Source organism: Mytilus californianus, unplaced genomic scaffold (assembly GCF_021869535.1).
Source record: "Mytilus californianus isolate M0D057914Y unplaced genomic scaffold, xbMytCali1.0.p SCAF_9, whole genome shotgun sequence".
Taxonomy (NCBI): Eukaryota; Metazoa; Mollusca; class Bivalvia; order Mytilida; family Mytilidae; genus Mytilus; species Mytilus californianus.
Window position 1 is genome coordinate 54220597 of NW_026262745.1, and position 16524 is coordinate 54237120.

The 16524-nt window shown below is 32.2% G+C and overlaps 1 long non-coding RNA gene across 1 annotated transcript; it reads left to right on the forward strand.

The window, feature by feature from the left end:
• The first annotated feature begins 834 nt into the window (after nt 1-834).
• LOC127715733 (uncharacterized) lies at nt 835-15258 on the forward strand. Its single transcript, XR_007988627.1, has 5 exons — nt 835-990; nt 10128-10232; nt 12741-12780; nt 13304-13360; nt 14727-15258. It is a non-coding gene; the product is annotated as an uncharacterized LOC127715733 (long non-coding RNA).
• Nucleotides 15259-16524: the final 1266 nt, after the last annotated feature.

Sequence of the window (16524 nt, forward strand, 5' to 3'; positions counted from 1 at the left end):
ATCTACTGGACATTTCCTATTTTCTTTTTTAGTAATGAAGATGTGATCATGCTGTTGTACGTCACGATCATGCTGTTGTACGTCACAAGTCTTGTCGTTGGTTTTGCTAGTTGAAACGGTTTTACATTTTGTCATGTCGATATCTTTTGTTCCTAACAGTTAACCTATGTTTGCTAACATCTACTTCATTTTTTATCTGGTGGATAATTAAATCATTGGCTATCATACCACATCTTCTTATTTTCCCATTGTTCCCAGAATTGAAAAGAAATGTACATTTTTGCAGCTCAAAATATTGACAGATGAACTCCTTCCTTAAATAAAAATTAATAATATTGTTCAATCTAACTCCAAAGGGTTTTTGGCATTTCCCAAGTCAAAAAATACTTAAAAACAGTAAAGCTGAATTCATTTGCCCTGTCACCGTTTTATACATGTATTTCTAACAACATTTTTAACTTCAAATTATTGGAATATTTGTATCACGCTCTTTTTTATTTTGCTAACTTATTCTATTTCCTATTTGATATATGAATTACAGAAATAAACCACGACAAACATAAACCAAACATTTACACAAGTGAACTAAACCATGAAACTAATTTGTAATAAATATAACATCAATTTGCAAAAGTGGCAATTTTTATTTCGAAATATTAAAAAATAATTGAACGTCTCACCGCCCCAAATCATTATAAAATCACTATTGCACTACCAAAAAATGACGACGTTACCACCTTCGTGTATCTTTCAGCTAATGAAATGGGTCTTCATATTGTTTGTTTGCGATTTGCCCAACCTGGACTCCAAGTAAACATATAAAAACAGACCAAGTAAGATATTAACATAGTCGAGCTAACATCCTTTTAAGTAAAGGTTAAAACTTCAGAAAGAAAATCAAAATGAAAAGTGTCAATGCAGCCTTGTGTTTTACAATAATCTTTGTCAGTGTGGCACACATCATTTATGGAGTAAATGGACAATGGGATCGTGAGTATACACTTTAAATCAATTCGTAATTTGTCTATACTTAGGGTGATTGACATATTGTTTAGGAAAAAGGAACATTGAAAATTTTTCAGAAAAGAGCATTTAACTTTACAACAACGTTTATAACTTGACTTCATATTTTCAATTAAATTACTGCAGTTATGCCAATCATAATTTACAATTTTTGTTTTCCCCGATTTCCCGTTTCCTAGTAAACTATAATAACGTTTACGCGGTCAAATTGAAAATTTCTAAAGTCTACTTGAATAACCTGCGTTTTCTAGGTTTAGATAGCTATAAAACCAGGTTTAGTCCACCATTTTCTACATGAGGAAATGCCTGTACCAAGTCAGGACTATGACAGTAGTTTTCCATTCGTTTGATGTGTTTGAACTTTTGATTTTGTCATTTGAGACTTTCCGTTTTGAATTGGAGTTCGGTATTTTTGTTATTTTATTTTTTTCTTTGTGTTCAGTTAGTCAGAGGTTAACGGGCGTTCACCACATATTTCGCACTAAACATTCACTTCAAAGTAAAAGCGTGTTTACTTTGAGTGTTAAGCATTTGTAAAAATGATAAATTAATAAACTACATTTTCTTGTTTTAGTAACGTTTTTGTTTTTTGTATATGGTATTTTGAAAGTATATCTTTCCGATTCTCGTGAAACTTTAATTTTGATTAATAAGAAAAAAAGTTTCCAGAAAATTAAACATATTTTCATTATTTCCAACGGCTTATTCATCTGTTGCGAATGAAAACTAAATAAAGTATCTCTTCAAAAAAATATTTTATTATTGCAAATTATTCCAAAATAAAATGTTTGCAAATTAAGTTGCATGTGTGGTAAACAGTCTTTACGATAGATTTTACAGAGCAATGTTTCAAGACTTCAAATAAATAAAGGCGACTGTAGTTTACCGATGTTCAAATCTTGTAAATCTATAAAGAAGAGAAGAATCATTTTAACTAAATCAGACTGTGGGAATCACATGCACTCAAAGGGTACGTCGACAGGGTAAGCATATCCTGGTGATACTTAAACAAAATATAATAGTCTCTCGTTGTCACTGTCGTATTTAAGGATTTACTTCGATCAGGAACGCTCAAATCCAACACTTGAAAGCCTATAATGTATAAGACCCAGGGATGGGCACTGACAAATGTAATCGATTATTTTTGAAGGATTTTTGATTTTCGTTTGTAATCGATTACAATCGATTACTTTATCAAAATTATTTTCATTACTTTTCGATTACTGTCAATTACATGATACAAAATTATAAAGAAAGTTGATTTAGAACTTTACAAAAAACAGCATATAAAGCACTGTTTTCTAATGTTATGTCGACAGTTGTGTTTTTAGACGGAAGCTCTTACCGTGGATCCGAAATATTCAAAAAAATTTTGAAATTTTGGTTTTCATCAACATGGGTGAGTGGTGATACATTTCTTTCAATGACGTCGACATGGACCATTGCATCAATCACTTCTTTATATTTTATTTCATTCGTTCTATGTTTTGCATTTTGTTTGCTGTCATACTGACTGCATTGTCTGTACTCTTTATTAACAGGTATATTTGAATATGATTCATTACAATGTTGGACGTTTCCTCTGAAAAAAGATACAAAAAAGTAGAATAACTTGCTAATTTTAAAGATGGAAATTTAAGATTTATAATTACAAGCATAAAATTATCATTTTGTTTTAATAATCTCCTTAATTACAAGTTATTAAAACTGCCAATGGATTAAAATTCATAACCTAGGGTAATATAATGTAAATCTCACACTTAATGAGACATAATTGAAATCAAAACAAAGTCAGCATTGATTATATTTCTTTGATCATCTGGGTCCGTATGCATAACACATCTTAACGTAAGTGTTCCTTAAACTTAGAATTCACTAAAAATTCCCTTAGTTAAGTAAATTTCTGAAGTCGTATGCATAAAATTACTTAAGTCATCACTTAACTAAGGAATACTTAAATCCGAACCTTTTCCTAATTGTCGTATGCTATATGTTACCTCATTGCATGTACTCATCCGTGCAAAATTTGTTTTGATTATTTACATTGATTGAACAATACATATAATTGTATAAAGAACTGGGGTTAAATTGATGTTTGTGTGAAACAGCTAACAAATACGTAACCAACTAAAATAACCAACCAAATTGGCGTATAAGAGAAAAGTTTGTTTTGGTGGTCGAGCGTGGGAAGAAAAAGATATTGATAATGCAAAACTCCCCCCTACTAAAGGAGAGATAAAAGGGGATTGGAAGGAAATTGATTGATTTGTCGATGTTTGCTTAAAGTCCAGTGGCAAATATGGCATGCATGTTCAGGACGAGAACAAATTACCAATAGATAAAATAAGTGGATCTTGTAATAGTCGCTTTCCGGAAATTTGAACTACCACTGGAAAATGAAGGTATATTGGATAGGGACAGACATTCTCCCTCGCAACAGCTCACATACGGACCCCAAAGAGTTGCTGTAGGTGTTTTAAACGTGCTGTGTGTGGCACTCTCTCTACACGAGGCATTGGATTTAATCCCCATTCTGACCGACGTTGTTGCGTACTTATACATCTCGCACAGCCAAACGAACGCAGTCCCGTTTTGGCAAGGGTTTTACTGTCGGTCGAAAATAGACCAAAGCTACCATATTTCTAGTCGCCACTCACCCTTAGGAGAAGGAAAAAATAACAAATATATAACAATATAATAAGAAGAAAAGAATCCATGAGGAGAGATTCCTAACAGATTCAAAAGAAGTGGGACAACCTTTGCATGGCGTGATAAATGTAAAATATCAAAAAAGAGATTCTTAAGAGATCCAAAAGAAGTGGGACAACTTATGCATGGCGTGATACATGTAAAATATCAAAAGAGAGATTCGTAAGAGATCCAAAAGAAATGGGACAGCTTATGCATGGCGTGATAAATGTAAAATATCAAAAGAAAGATTCTTAAGAGATCCAAAAGAAGTGGGACAACTTATGCATGGCGTGATAAATGTAAAATATCAAAGAGAGATTCGTAAGGGATCCAAAAGAAGTGGGACAACTTATGCATGGCGTGATAAATGTAAAATATCAAAAGATTCCGAGTTATCCACTTGCAATTTATTCTTTACAGCAAACAAAATTCAATCACACGAGGAGTCGCTGAATGGAAACCCTACATTACCTTGTAGCAAACCATCCAGCCTAATAATGGTATATGCTAGTTAAATCTTAATTAAAAAAAAAATCTACGTCAACATATTTATTAAATAGATTTGTTCCATCTCTAAGGCACAGACCATTCATCTTTCGTGGGTGATGCTCGATGGAAGGGCAATATATTTATTTTCTAGAGACAACAGTATATTTTTTTAACTCTAACAATACATGATACAGATTTTTGTTTTATTTCGATTTAAAATAAACTTTTTTATCACTTCCATTTTACAACAATAAAAAGGGGGGGTATGATCATTTTCCATGACATTTTTCAAAAGTTCTTCAATCTTTTACTAAAACACGCATTATTAGATTCATATGTTAACTGTAAGGTATTATCAATATCTTTGCGTATTTCCGAATACTTCGCTTGACAGTTATCAATCCAAAAGATGGCTCAAAACTGAATGCATTCATGCTAGGTTTTAGAAAGGACTTTCTTAACCAAAACCAACATTTTATTGGAAGTTATAACATAAATTTCTTTCAGATACACAATATTTTATTTAGGTTAAAGTCTTCCTTCTGTGCAAAATGAGCAATATTTTCGTTAATAGCAATATATCACTGAATATATAAGCATATACAAAACATTATTGAATACGGGTTAAGTATCATGAATTATATTTCATATATATAGACTTCGAATTCCACGGATTAGATTTTAAACGTTTTGATTTTGTCCAAGTTAGTGGCACAAATTCAGGGGAAATTTGCCCAATATATGTAGAAAAAAACCCCAATATAATTGAAAATTAAACCGATGTCCCCCAAGAAAACAGGATTTTGCATGCCTTAAGATTCTCATCGCTTCCTTCCTTCATACAGTTTTGCACTCATAGTTACAATCGATAGCAGAAGTATTTTATCAATCTAACATTTGATGTTCTTTGTGTAAGCAGGCAAGAACAAATCAAAAGAAAAATAATTGCATGAATTCCATGCGTGTAAAAACTGTGAGTACGTTTCGGTATACACACTGACGAGAATGCAAGATAATCTCTTAGGTACCACTTAGGTAAAAAGGACAGAGATTCCTTAACTTAAGTGTTTACTAAGGAAAATCTTAACTTAAGTGGGTTTGTGCATACGGGCCCTGATTAGTCAATACAATATCGCAGTTAAGAATTCTTTCCTCTCTATTTAAAATTATAAACAATACATATTTTTAGTGTCAAAATTGGATACATGTATCTATTACTGAACAAGAATTTCAATGCATTTGCTCATTGTCAATATGAATTTTGTATCCTTTCTTTATCTATATATCGTAGTATTATGATCAATCAATTGTTTATCTATATAAAAGTCTTAATGTATTGACAAACATTGAAAGTTATTTAAATTGTTTTAAAAAGGTAGAAATACAGTAAAATATGTTAGATCTGGTTGAACATAATGCTGTTTGAGACTACAGTTCTGAATAAAACATTTAATAGAACTCCCAAGTCATATTTATACATAGAGTATGCATAAATGCAGTTGTATATTTTCATTTAAACTAGGTTATATTTCATCAAACTATTTACTTAATTAATCGAAATGATATCGAAAAGTAATCGATGATTTCATCACAATGTTTGATGTAATCGATTAAATTACGATTACATGTAATCGAAAATGTTGTCGATTACAGATTACTGTCGATTACTTTAAAAAATGTAAAAAATTACAATCGATTACGATTACAGATTACGATTACCCTGATAAGACCTAAACGCGTGAGGAACTGTATGAGGAAAAGGGACCTAAACATAGCTAAATTCAGGTTAAGTCAACTGTGACTTTGGGAGTTGGAATTTAATTTTTAAAAAATGCTTAAAAGTCATGTCAGTACTTAGGCATTGACTACTAACTACAGGCCCCGAGGTCCTCATCAGCTAAGTAGTCAGTATTTCTGTATCGACATGACTTATCACAATCCTCTCTAAAATTATTTATAAATTTAAAATTATTAAGAAAACTAAGGTGTCAACTCCCTCAGGCAAAGTTGACATTAGATGGACTTGACTTTTATTTTCTGGTCCTTTTTGGTTATTAAGGCTTTCAACTGTTTCGGTTTTTATACATCATTTGCTTTCAAAATTTGGATTTAAGCGTTCCTGATGACGGTTAATTCACAAAAGCTCTTCGGATGTATGGAATGAATTGATAAAGTGTTTGTTTCATTGCGCAAAACCATCCATCATGAGGTACTAAAAGTACTGAATTTTAAAGTTGAAAAAGAGGAAATATAAGCACTTTTCATAGATGCCGACCAAACAATTAACAATTCATACTTTAAATGAATGGAGAGAGAGCGCATGCGCAAAGTAGTGCCATCATTTTTTTCAGATCTCGAGGGAAAAAAAGAAAATAAGGGATATAAACCTAAACTCTGGACCAAAGACAAAACAGCAAAGCATATACTTATTTTATGCATACATTCGGTTACATGGAACTGCGAAGGCATATGCTGCGATGACTGCAACATCTAGCACACACATGCATAGAACTATGTTCCACATTCTACGATCTACTACAAAGATCAAATGACACTGGCTATGATTCAAATGTAAAAAGTTAAACAACAATAATATCGAACTCCAATGAAAAGGTAAAACGGAATGTCCCTTGACAATAGGCAAAATCAAAAGCTCTAACACATCAAACAAATGGAAAACAATTGTCATATTCCTGACTTGGCAGAAACATTTCCTTTTGTAGAAAATCGTGGATTCAACCTGGTTTTAAAGCTAGCTAAACCTCTCACTTGTATGACTGTCGCATAAAATTCCATTTTATTGACAACAATGTGTGAACAAAACAAACAGATAGAAAAGGTAAAAATGTCAAAAATAGGGGTACAGCAGTCAACATTGTGTTATAATCTTAATCACTATAAAAACAAACAAGTATGCCAACAAAGAAAAACAACAACAAAATGGCATATAGAAAAAGCACATACGCAAAAATGAAATACAAAAATACAAAAAATGACCATAGCACAATAACACAATGGTGGGATACTTTAAAAGCATCAATGTCTCAATCATCACCTTCCACAGCTATGCGTTGGACACATTTTACTATAATTTTAATCCATTAACAACAGTACAATCGAATCAATCATATCGAACTCCTTAGGTCCACTAAAACCAGTAGTTCAAAGAGAAAAAACTTCATTAACAATAATACATCAAAATGCAATAAGAACAAAAAACAGATTGATTGATTGATTGTTGGTTGCTTAACGTCCAGTGGCAAATTATTATGCATATTCAGGACGAGAACAAGTTCACAAAAAATACAATAGGTAGGTTCTGTAATAGATTAAGGGATTAAAGTCGGAGAAATTTAGACTGCCACGGGAAATGAGGGTATATTGGATAGGGACAGAAATTTAGCGTTGCAACAGGTCACCTACGGACCCCTCAAAGAGTTGTTGCAATGGTTCTTAACGTGCAAAGAGCGTGGCACTCTCTTTACACGAGGCATCGGATTTAACCTCCCCATTCTGACCGGACGTGGCTGCAAATTTGTACATCCCGCACAGCCAAACGGACGCCCCACTTTGACGAGGGTTTTACCGCCGGTCGGAAGAAGACCAATGGTGACCATACTTCTATTCCCCAGTCACCCTTGGGGATAACAAAAAACAGAACCAACGGCAGTAATGTATTCAATTTACAAACAGAACAGAATTTGAGAATACTGACACTAAATTATAGAAGCACCAAACACAAGACTCTTTTTGTAGCTGTAGTAAATAACCAGACATCATCTGTGGCACATAATCTTGACTAAAAGGGAAATACCAAGCAAAAGCCCTACAAAAGATGCAATCATATCCAGTGAAGTGTTCCTGGAAAACTACACAGCTTTCAGATAACACTGTGGTACACTAGGCGGAGGAGTTTTTATCCCTGTACAAGGAACCGTACTAGGACCCCTTCTGTTCCTCTCTCACAACAACGACCTACCAGACGCAGTTAAATCGAAATTAAGACAGTTTCTAGATGATTGTCTGCAGTACAGAAACATCAAACACAACACGATCACATATTATAACAACAATATCTAATAAGCCTAGAAAAAGGGAACAAAGACTGGAGCATGCGCTTCAACGCTAAGAAATATTATATTCTTAGAATTAAGAACAAAAGCCAGAAATTATACAGACTCTATATAGCTAGATTAAAACTGAAGTGAACATGGTCTGAATAATCTCCGTATTGAACTTTTTAATCTAATTTACCTTTTCTTCCACGTTATCTCCCAAGTTAAAGTGTCTAAAAAATATAGATAATGCCTTGGTCAAGTACAATGATTACGGTAATCCCTTTAATTCAAAGGTACAATAGGTTTCCTTCTTTAATAGTTGGATAGTAACCAGTAACTTGTTTTTAAAAATTTAACTGGAGTTTGACCCTTTTCCCATAGCTGTGTCTAGAAACAGTTACCCTGTAACCTGCATTGGCTGTCTAAATGAGAAACTTTATTTTATATTCTGATTTTTTCAAGGTTTGACGATTATGAAGATAATATTTGACTGATTGAAAGATTGTAATATACTGGCGCTAACAACATGTTACTAAATACAATTCATTTCAATGTACACATGCATATGCATGATTTATAAAAACAAGAGCTACAATATCATTTACCTGTATAGTTATACGAAAAGAGAGGCAAAGGATACCAAAGGGTCATTCAAACTCATAAGTCGAAAATAAACTGACAACGCAATGGCTAAAAACGAAAAAGACAAACAGACAAACAGCAGTAAACAAAACACAAAATAGAAAACCAAAAACTGAGCAACACGAACCCAACCAAACACTGGGGGTGATCTTAGGTTTCTTTGGAAGGGTAAGCCATTCTGTGGAGCTTCAAATGTGACACCCGTCAAGTTGCTCATGTTAGTACAAACCCGGTTTTAAGTCTAATTCGGTAGTTCAAATTCGGAAAAAGGGACAAGGATAGTAGTTTCGACAATTGGAACATATCCTATGTCATCTGTGAAACGGATATTCCATAGCGGTTAACCAACTCGTGATTGAGTCCATTAAATTAACGAACGAACGATTTCAACTTCACCACTTGGAAATCTTTGTTTGATAGCTTCCTAGTGAGCAGCAACCCTCTCACAAGGAAATCATGACAGGAAATACATGCCATGGAATATCATATCAACTGGGAGATGTATACTTCGTATGCAGGCGCTGCTGGAATGTTGCTACATATAAATGGAAAGTTCACAATTGGGAAGCTGAAATCATCTGTTTTGTCGTAAAGTTTTGTTTTCACCGACCATCATTGCCAATTTCTCGATGTTAGTCAAGATATGAGGCAGATTTGACTGTATCTGTTGTATCCTTTATCTCAAGTTCGATGGGATAGATGCGTTCAACATAGTCACCAAATTCTGAATTACTTAGTGAGAGAACATCATTTATATAGCGGAAAGTGAAATTAAAGGAAACTTGTAAATTCTTTTCTTTCTTCCTAAGAAGTTTCTGTATGAGATCGGCCTCATATGAATAAAGGAACAAGTTAGCAAGAAAAGGAGCACAGTTGGTTCCCATGTTATGTCAGTTTCAGAGAATTTTTTGTTTGAATGAATCAGAATGATGTTTTACAAAGTATGATTTATCCCTCCCTAAGACAAGAAACTTTTATTTAAGTAGGCTGTTCGTTTATATGCAAAAAAAACAGGACGAACTCTTTCAATTTGTCTTTTATTTAAAAAAATTTTAAAATGGTAGATAGTTTATCATTATTCAATTTATTTTGAATGTGAAAAAAAGTATGCTGATTTTGATTCTGATTGCCATGATACTATCTTTACTAATGAGTAATTGACTAATAAAAGGAAATTTGAACATTTATAATGAGTTAATTGATCGGTTTATTATACTTATTTAGCATGCGACCCTAATCCATGCAAAAATGGTGGAAACTGTACTGAAATTAATTCTGCAAACAATGCTGTGTGTTCATGTCCTCCGGGGTATGAAAGTATCACATGTGGTAAGTTACTTCGTTTTTGTGAATACATTTTTTTAGACCATAACTGCTTAGAACTAACGTAAGTTACTTTGTTCTTATACTTTCTATATTTTGATTTTCAGTTGTTTATGTTATATAAATGTAAACGTTTTGACAATTAGACTACATCCTCTATTTATGAACTGGAAATGTAAGACAATTGTCAATGGGACAGCAAATTGACAATATGTACTCACCCTAGATAGAAAATGTTTAAGGAATGACTGTAATATTTTTTCTGTCTATGAAGAAATAACATCAAAAATAAGGTGCATACTGAATAACCCGCGTAGTAAAGTGTGCACCACATTTTTTATGTTACTTCGAATAGACAGAAAAAATATTACAGTCATTTCTTATAATTTAATTCTAAATTCCATTTTAAACCGGAGTAAACCATGAAAAAAATTTGATGACGTCACGGTCACATAACAAAATTATGTCTATGAGCTGATAAACAAAACAACGTCAGTCAATCAGAAGACGCGTTACATCCAAAATTAAATTATAGTGAAATAGAGGTAATCATATGCCCTTTATGCAAGTCTAAAACCAAATGGCAAGGTCAAAATCTCTTCTACAGTACTCTCGATTTATTGCGGAAGTGTTTGCTTATTACTTTAAACAGAATAAAACAAAGAAGTTTAAATGAATGCATAGTTTCATACCAACAGGTAAAGTTCTTTGAGCTTAACATGCTTAATTGGTAAAACTGCGATTATTTTGTGAAACTGTATTGTACGCTATTAAAGGGGCATTAGCTACGAGATATAAAAAAAATGATTTGTTTTTGTTCAATTATTATTGAAAGTGAAATAGTGAAATGATAATTCGCTTTGAGCAGCCAGTTTGGTTCCAATTTGTCAAAATAAGCTATTGTTCATATACTTTCTAATTTTATTTATTTATATCTTATGCAGGAAATATAAAGTAGGCGGATGAAATGTTATGTTTTTAAATAACTTCGGTGATGTATTTTTTTAGGTAAAGTAGTGATTTTGTTTAGTTTTATAAGGTGAAAATTTAATATGTCTGAACCTGACACACTGAAGTATAAATCTCCTCAACATAGAATTGTCCATTGTTTTAGTCGGAGCTAATAAAATATTTTTGAGATAGAGCAGGAGCGATTTTTTATTTTAATTTATTGTCTATAAATAAATAACTCGGGCCAGTCAACTACAACTTTTATTAGAATTTTTCGACTGCACTACTTAGGTCATGTCGGGGCCTTTTATAGCCGACCATATGGTATTGGTTTTTCTCATTGTTGAAGACCGTATGGTTATCTATAATTGCTTACATCCTCTTCATTTGAACTCTGGTGGATAGTTGTCTCATTGGCAATCATACCAAATCTCCTTATTTTTATAAGAAACATTGCTGATGAATTATTCACCTAGAAATGAAAAATTCGACGTCATTGAATCTGTATTCATTTTACCTTCAATTTAACCCCTTAGCTAGAGATGGGTTACGCATAAATTATGCATATTCAGTTATTAAAAGAACATTGAAAGTGAAACAAGTGTAAAACCATTTGGTTGACTGATTCGCTTAACAAAGACTCATTCTTATACAGGTAAAAACGATGATTAACATATTTCATGAACCTATAATATGGAATCAAACAGACCTAGAAAAATCCAATTGCACGTGTTTGCTATATATGTGTATCTATATTTATGTTTATATCGGGTTATATGCTCGTCGGCAGTTTGAGGTCACCTCGTTGGTAAAAAGATGGCATCAAGGCTAAAATACACACGAAATGCAGATACATATAATCGAGCCCATGCATCGTAAATTGTTCATTTTAGATTTTTCATAATTTGGATATACATTTTAGTACGTGTTAAATCAAATATGAGAATTTGAGTCAAATCGGTGAACAGGAATTTGACAGTTAATGCCAATTCAATTAACATGAACTTGTGTTTAAGTTATTAGCTATACCGTTATATAAGAGCTAAGTGATTTTCAGGACTGATTTGTATTCAACGTTGTTTTCTGTTCTTGTTCGATATTCCACAAACCAAGACTTAAGAGATGTAGGAGAATACATTATATAACTCTGCAACATGTTCATGCCCTATTTCTAGATCAGAGAACATTGTCAGGTTGCTGTTTTTGTGATATCTTAATGGGTTTGTTTTTAGATTTCATACGGGAAATTTGCTATTAATGACAGACTTTTATAGCCTCTTTTCAATCTATACCGTTAATATTTAGATTCGCTGCGGTATTTAGGAGATTGACAAATTGTTAAGGCGCCTGTTATTTGTTGGAACCAAGTAATGAACCCTATATGTATTTGGTGTTTTTTTTATTGTTATCTAATTTCGTATTCCCTTCATCTTTTATTTCTACGCAGTAAACATAACACAATAAAAGTTTGCAATTTTAAAGCGGATAATCATTCTATCTTGTATTGACTTTTTAAATATAAAATAAATATATGTATAATGTCATTAACTATATATCTTTCAGAAACAGCCCCAAAAGCTGGAAGCACAGCACTCTCAGATGGGTAAAATGTATTTTCTTATCAGCAAACAAATTAAAATGTCAAGACATATGTTAAAAGAAAAACAAAAGTTTTTTAAAGGATTTTTTTAAATACACATATGATTTATTTTCATTGTTGTAGATTGAGCTCGATGTTACCTTGTGTTAAGAAAGCACTTAAGAGGTTGAAAAAAAATAATACATTATTGCAAGTGTTATCTTCCACCTTTCACAGTTTATCTTCAAAAGGTGGGAAAAAAATGGAAACCATTTAAACAATTAACTTTTAATTTAAAAATTTCGTCATGGTTTCTTGCCATGGTTATTGTTCAATGTGAAATTGGTTTTTATTTTCTGAACACCTTGTACCTTAGTGTAGAAAAATTTAAGAATATGTATGGTAACTTTTCAATTTGTACTTATGTTTGGACCAAATAAGGCCTTATAACTCACACTCATTTGTAACTTTACAGTGAAGAAATGCTATTAAGACCCAAAATGTATGTTGCATTTCTTTGTTTTCTTATCCAACCTTTTTTTTTCAGGAAAATTTGTGGTATAGTTGTTGGTTGTTTACTTTTTGTTATTATGCTGTTATAAAGGTAAATAGAATAGAAAAAAAAAGAAATTACAAATGTTGTTTGTTGGTCTCCTAATCTTCATACTATTTAATGGACATTTAAAAACGCGCTCTTATTTATTTATTTGTCAACTTACCAGAGAGGGTGTAATTAGTTTCTGCTATCAGAACATACATCTGTTGAAAATTTTCTTACCTCTTATTAACTTGCTTTAAGTCTTTAAGTTTATTGCATTAATAAAAAAAAAAGATATGAGCAACAACCGTGCCAAATAGATACATGTATTTTCCAAAAATATGTCTTAAACAAAGATGTTGCTGTGAGTAAAATATTGTTTGGTGGGAAGTGTGTGTCTCATACTTAATGCCACAAATTGTTGTGCCAAACGACAATTATAAGTAGAATTTAAAATTTCGACATGTTTCTGCAACCATAGTAACGTTCATTCCTGCATTCTATTGTGCACAATAGTTATTATATCATTAAAAAACATAATCTTGAAACGATTGAAGAATGTTTTTATTTAACAATTCAAGGGACAACATAATTACTATATCATATCTCGTTCGTTCTGTTAACATAGACAGCAGTAGTTTATCGATGTTCAAATCTTATAAATCGATAACAAGGTAACCAACAAAAATTGAGAAAATCGCATGGACTCCAAAAAGTGCGATACCGGGCGTGTCGTTATGGTAAACGTCTGCAGTTGTGAAGCTAGGACATGAAGCCGTCATTATATATGTGTTTTCGATAATTTTGATCACCAATCAGCTTTTAAATTTGGTAAAGTCAAAGTTGTATGCAAAATGTTAACAAAAATATGTGCCATAACCAATTTACAGTTCCTTGACCTTAAGTTATTGTGTAAGAAACTATGATAGTTATACAAATTATACGGAAATTCCACTCTATTTTATTTCTATTTTAAAATATTATTACGAGGGCTATTCAAATCTTTTTTTTTATAATTATAAGTACACTGAAATAAGTCGGGGCAAGAATATGGACCATATTGACAAAATTATTATATTGCAACTAAACTCTCGTCCAATTCAGCTTTTTCTGTATTTCAAATGCGTATAAAAGTTGTATTTATATTGCCAGGGAAACGACACTAGTGTTGTGCATGTCGATTATGACGAAATACAAAGTCAAATGGTTTAATGAATTAGCAAATATCATATATGAATTGAAAACAATGATTGGTTACAGAAAATAAATATTGGTTCTAACCAGTATTCTTCTACATGTACACTTGCTTCATGCTAAAAACTCAAACATCTCGTTATGTAATACAGGTAAACATTCATAATTAAACTAATTTAGACTTGAAAGACAATTGGAAGCATTTCTCTTTCTGTCATTTTTAAACTTTATGTTCCAGGAGCCGTAGAACACAGTGAAAAATTAAAGGATAGCAAGTGCAAGCTTACAATTTTTAAATGAACTGTTGTAATTATATTTTTCCCCCTATGTCATCATATGGAGTATAAAGTGAATGTTTTGTGTAACATTCGTATTGATTTTATTTGTACTTTCTCAGTGTTATCAACTGCATTATAAAGTAGATGTTTTATCTTACATTCTTCGTAATCATATTTGTATTTTCTTTTATGATATCAAATGAATTATTAAGTAATATATATGTGTATTCCTTTTAGTAATTATATTTGTATTTTATACTACTAGTTTGTCATCAAATGAATTATAAACTTCGAGTTATGTGTAATCTTCTTATTGCTAGATGCCTTAGCTTTTAGTCGTAATAAGATCAATTTATATCTTATGCATTCTTAAATTTTTCAAAATTTCGTCTTGTCGGGACCCTTTAAACTGAATATACGGTTTAAGTTAAGCTCATTGTTGAAAGCCGTATGGTTACCTATAGTTTCTAAATAAATCCACGTCATTTTGAATCTGTTGTATAGTTATCTTATTTGCCTTCATACGACATCTCCAAGTTTTATATTACTTCGAGACGGTATATTAAGTCTTAAATGTAACAATTGCAAAAACTCGAGTTTTAGGCATGGTCCTTGTGGTTTTGATGTTACCAGAGATCTTATCATTGCTCATGAACAAAAGATCATGCATTTTTCTTAGAATTAAACGAAAGTTTTCTATTTTCTATTATTTCCATCAACAAGTGTTGTTAATTGTTAGAGATTGCCAGTCTTAGAACCCGTATTAGCGTTATATCTTTATGCCATCTGACAAACAGTCAAAACAATTGTCAGCAAATTTCGTTGTGTGATGATGCGACTCTACTGAAATATCAAAAAAACAAATGAAAACATATCTTTATAAATTTCATGCATCCGAAGCGCTTTTCTTTTTCTTCACCAGGAACGCTCAAAGCCGAACATTTGAAACCCAAACGTGACATAAAAAATTTAATACATCTGAAAGTTGCAACTTAACATATTGAAGTTCCTCCTATGTTTTTGCTTTTAAACTTATTTCATGAGCCTTACCAGCTGTTCAATTCATAAAACAAAAATTCCAGACATGTGCATATAGAATGAAGTTAAGGAACACGTCAAATGTTGACGCTATTACGTTATGAAGAGTGCTTATTATCTCAAGTCTGTAATAATCTAACGGCTTGATTTATGTAAAATTGGTCAACAAAAAACAAATATCATATTTGACTTTCTGTTTTGACATGCATTAATCATTGATATTGTAATAATTATAAATCAACTATTTACAACACTACAACACTTTGAATGTTTCGATTGTCTACCCCAGGAATTGTTTACATTAGCTGTATTCTGGCAAAACCTTTCGAGATTTGTGGTACTACATGTTCTACAACTTCGTACTTTATTTAACCTTTTTAAATTTTTTTATTTGATTGTCACTGATGAGTCTTTTGAGGACGAGATGCGCGTGTGGCGTACAAAATTGGTTCAGATATGGTACAAACGGAAAACGAGGAAAGGGAGGTCGTTCCACGAGAGTTTTTAATTAAGAAGGTTTAGCTTGACAAAGAGTTTTGGTAGAAGTTTTTGCCTTACGATGGGGTTTGAGGGAGAAGTTTTCGCTTAGTAAAGGGTTTGATGACTAAAGCTTTTCTTAACAGCGGGTTTAGGAAAAAGTTTTTAGTAAGCCTCAACAAAGTTGAGATGAACTATTGGATTATCCTCACTGTCCATGTGGGCGTCTGCGTCCGCGCCTCC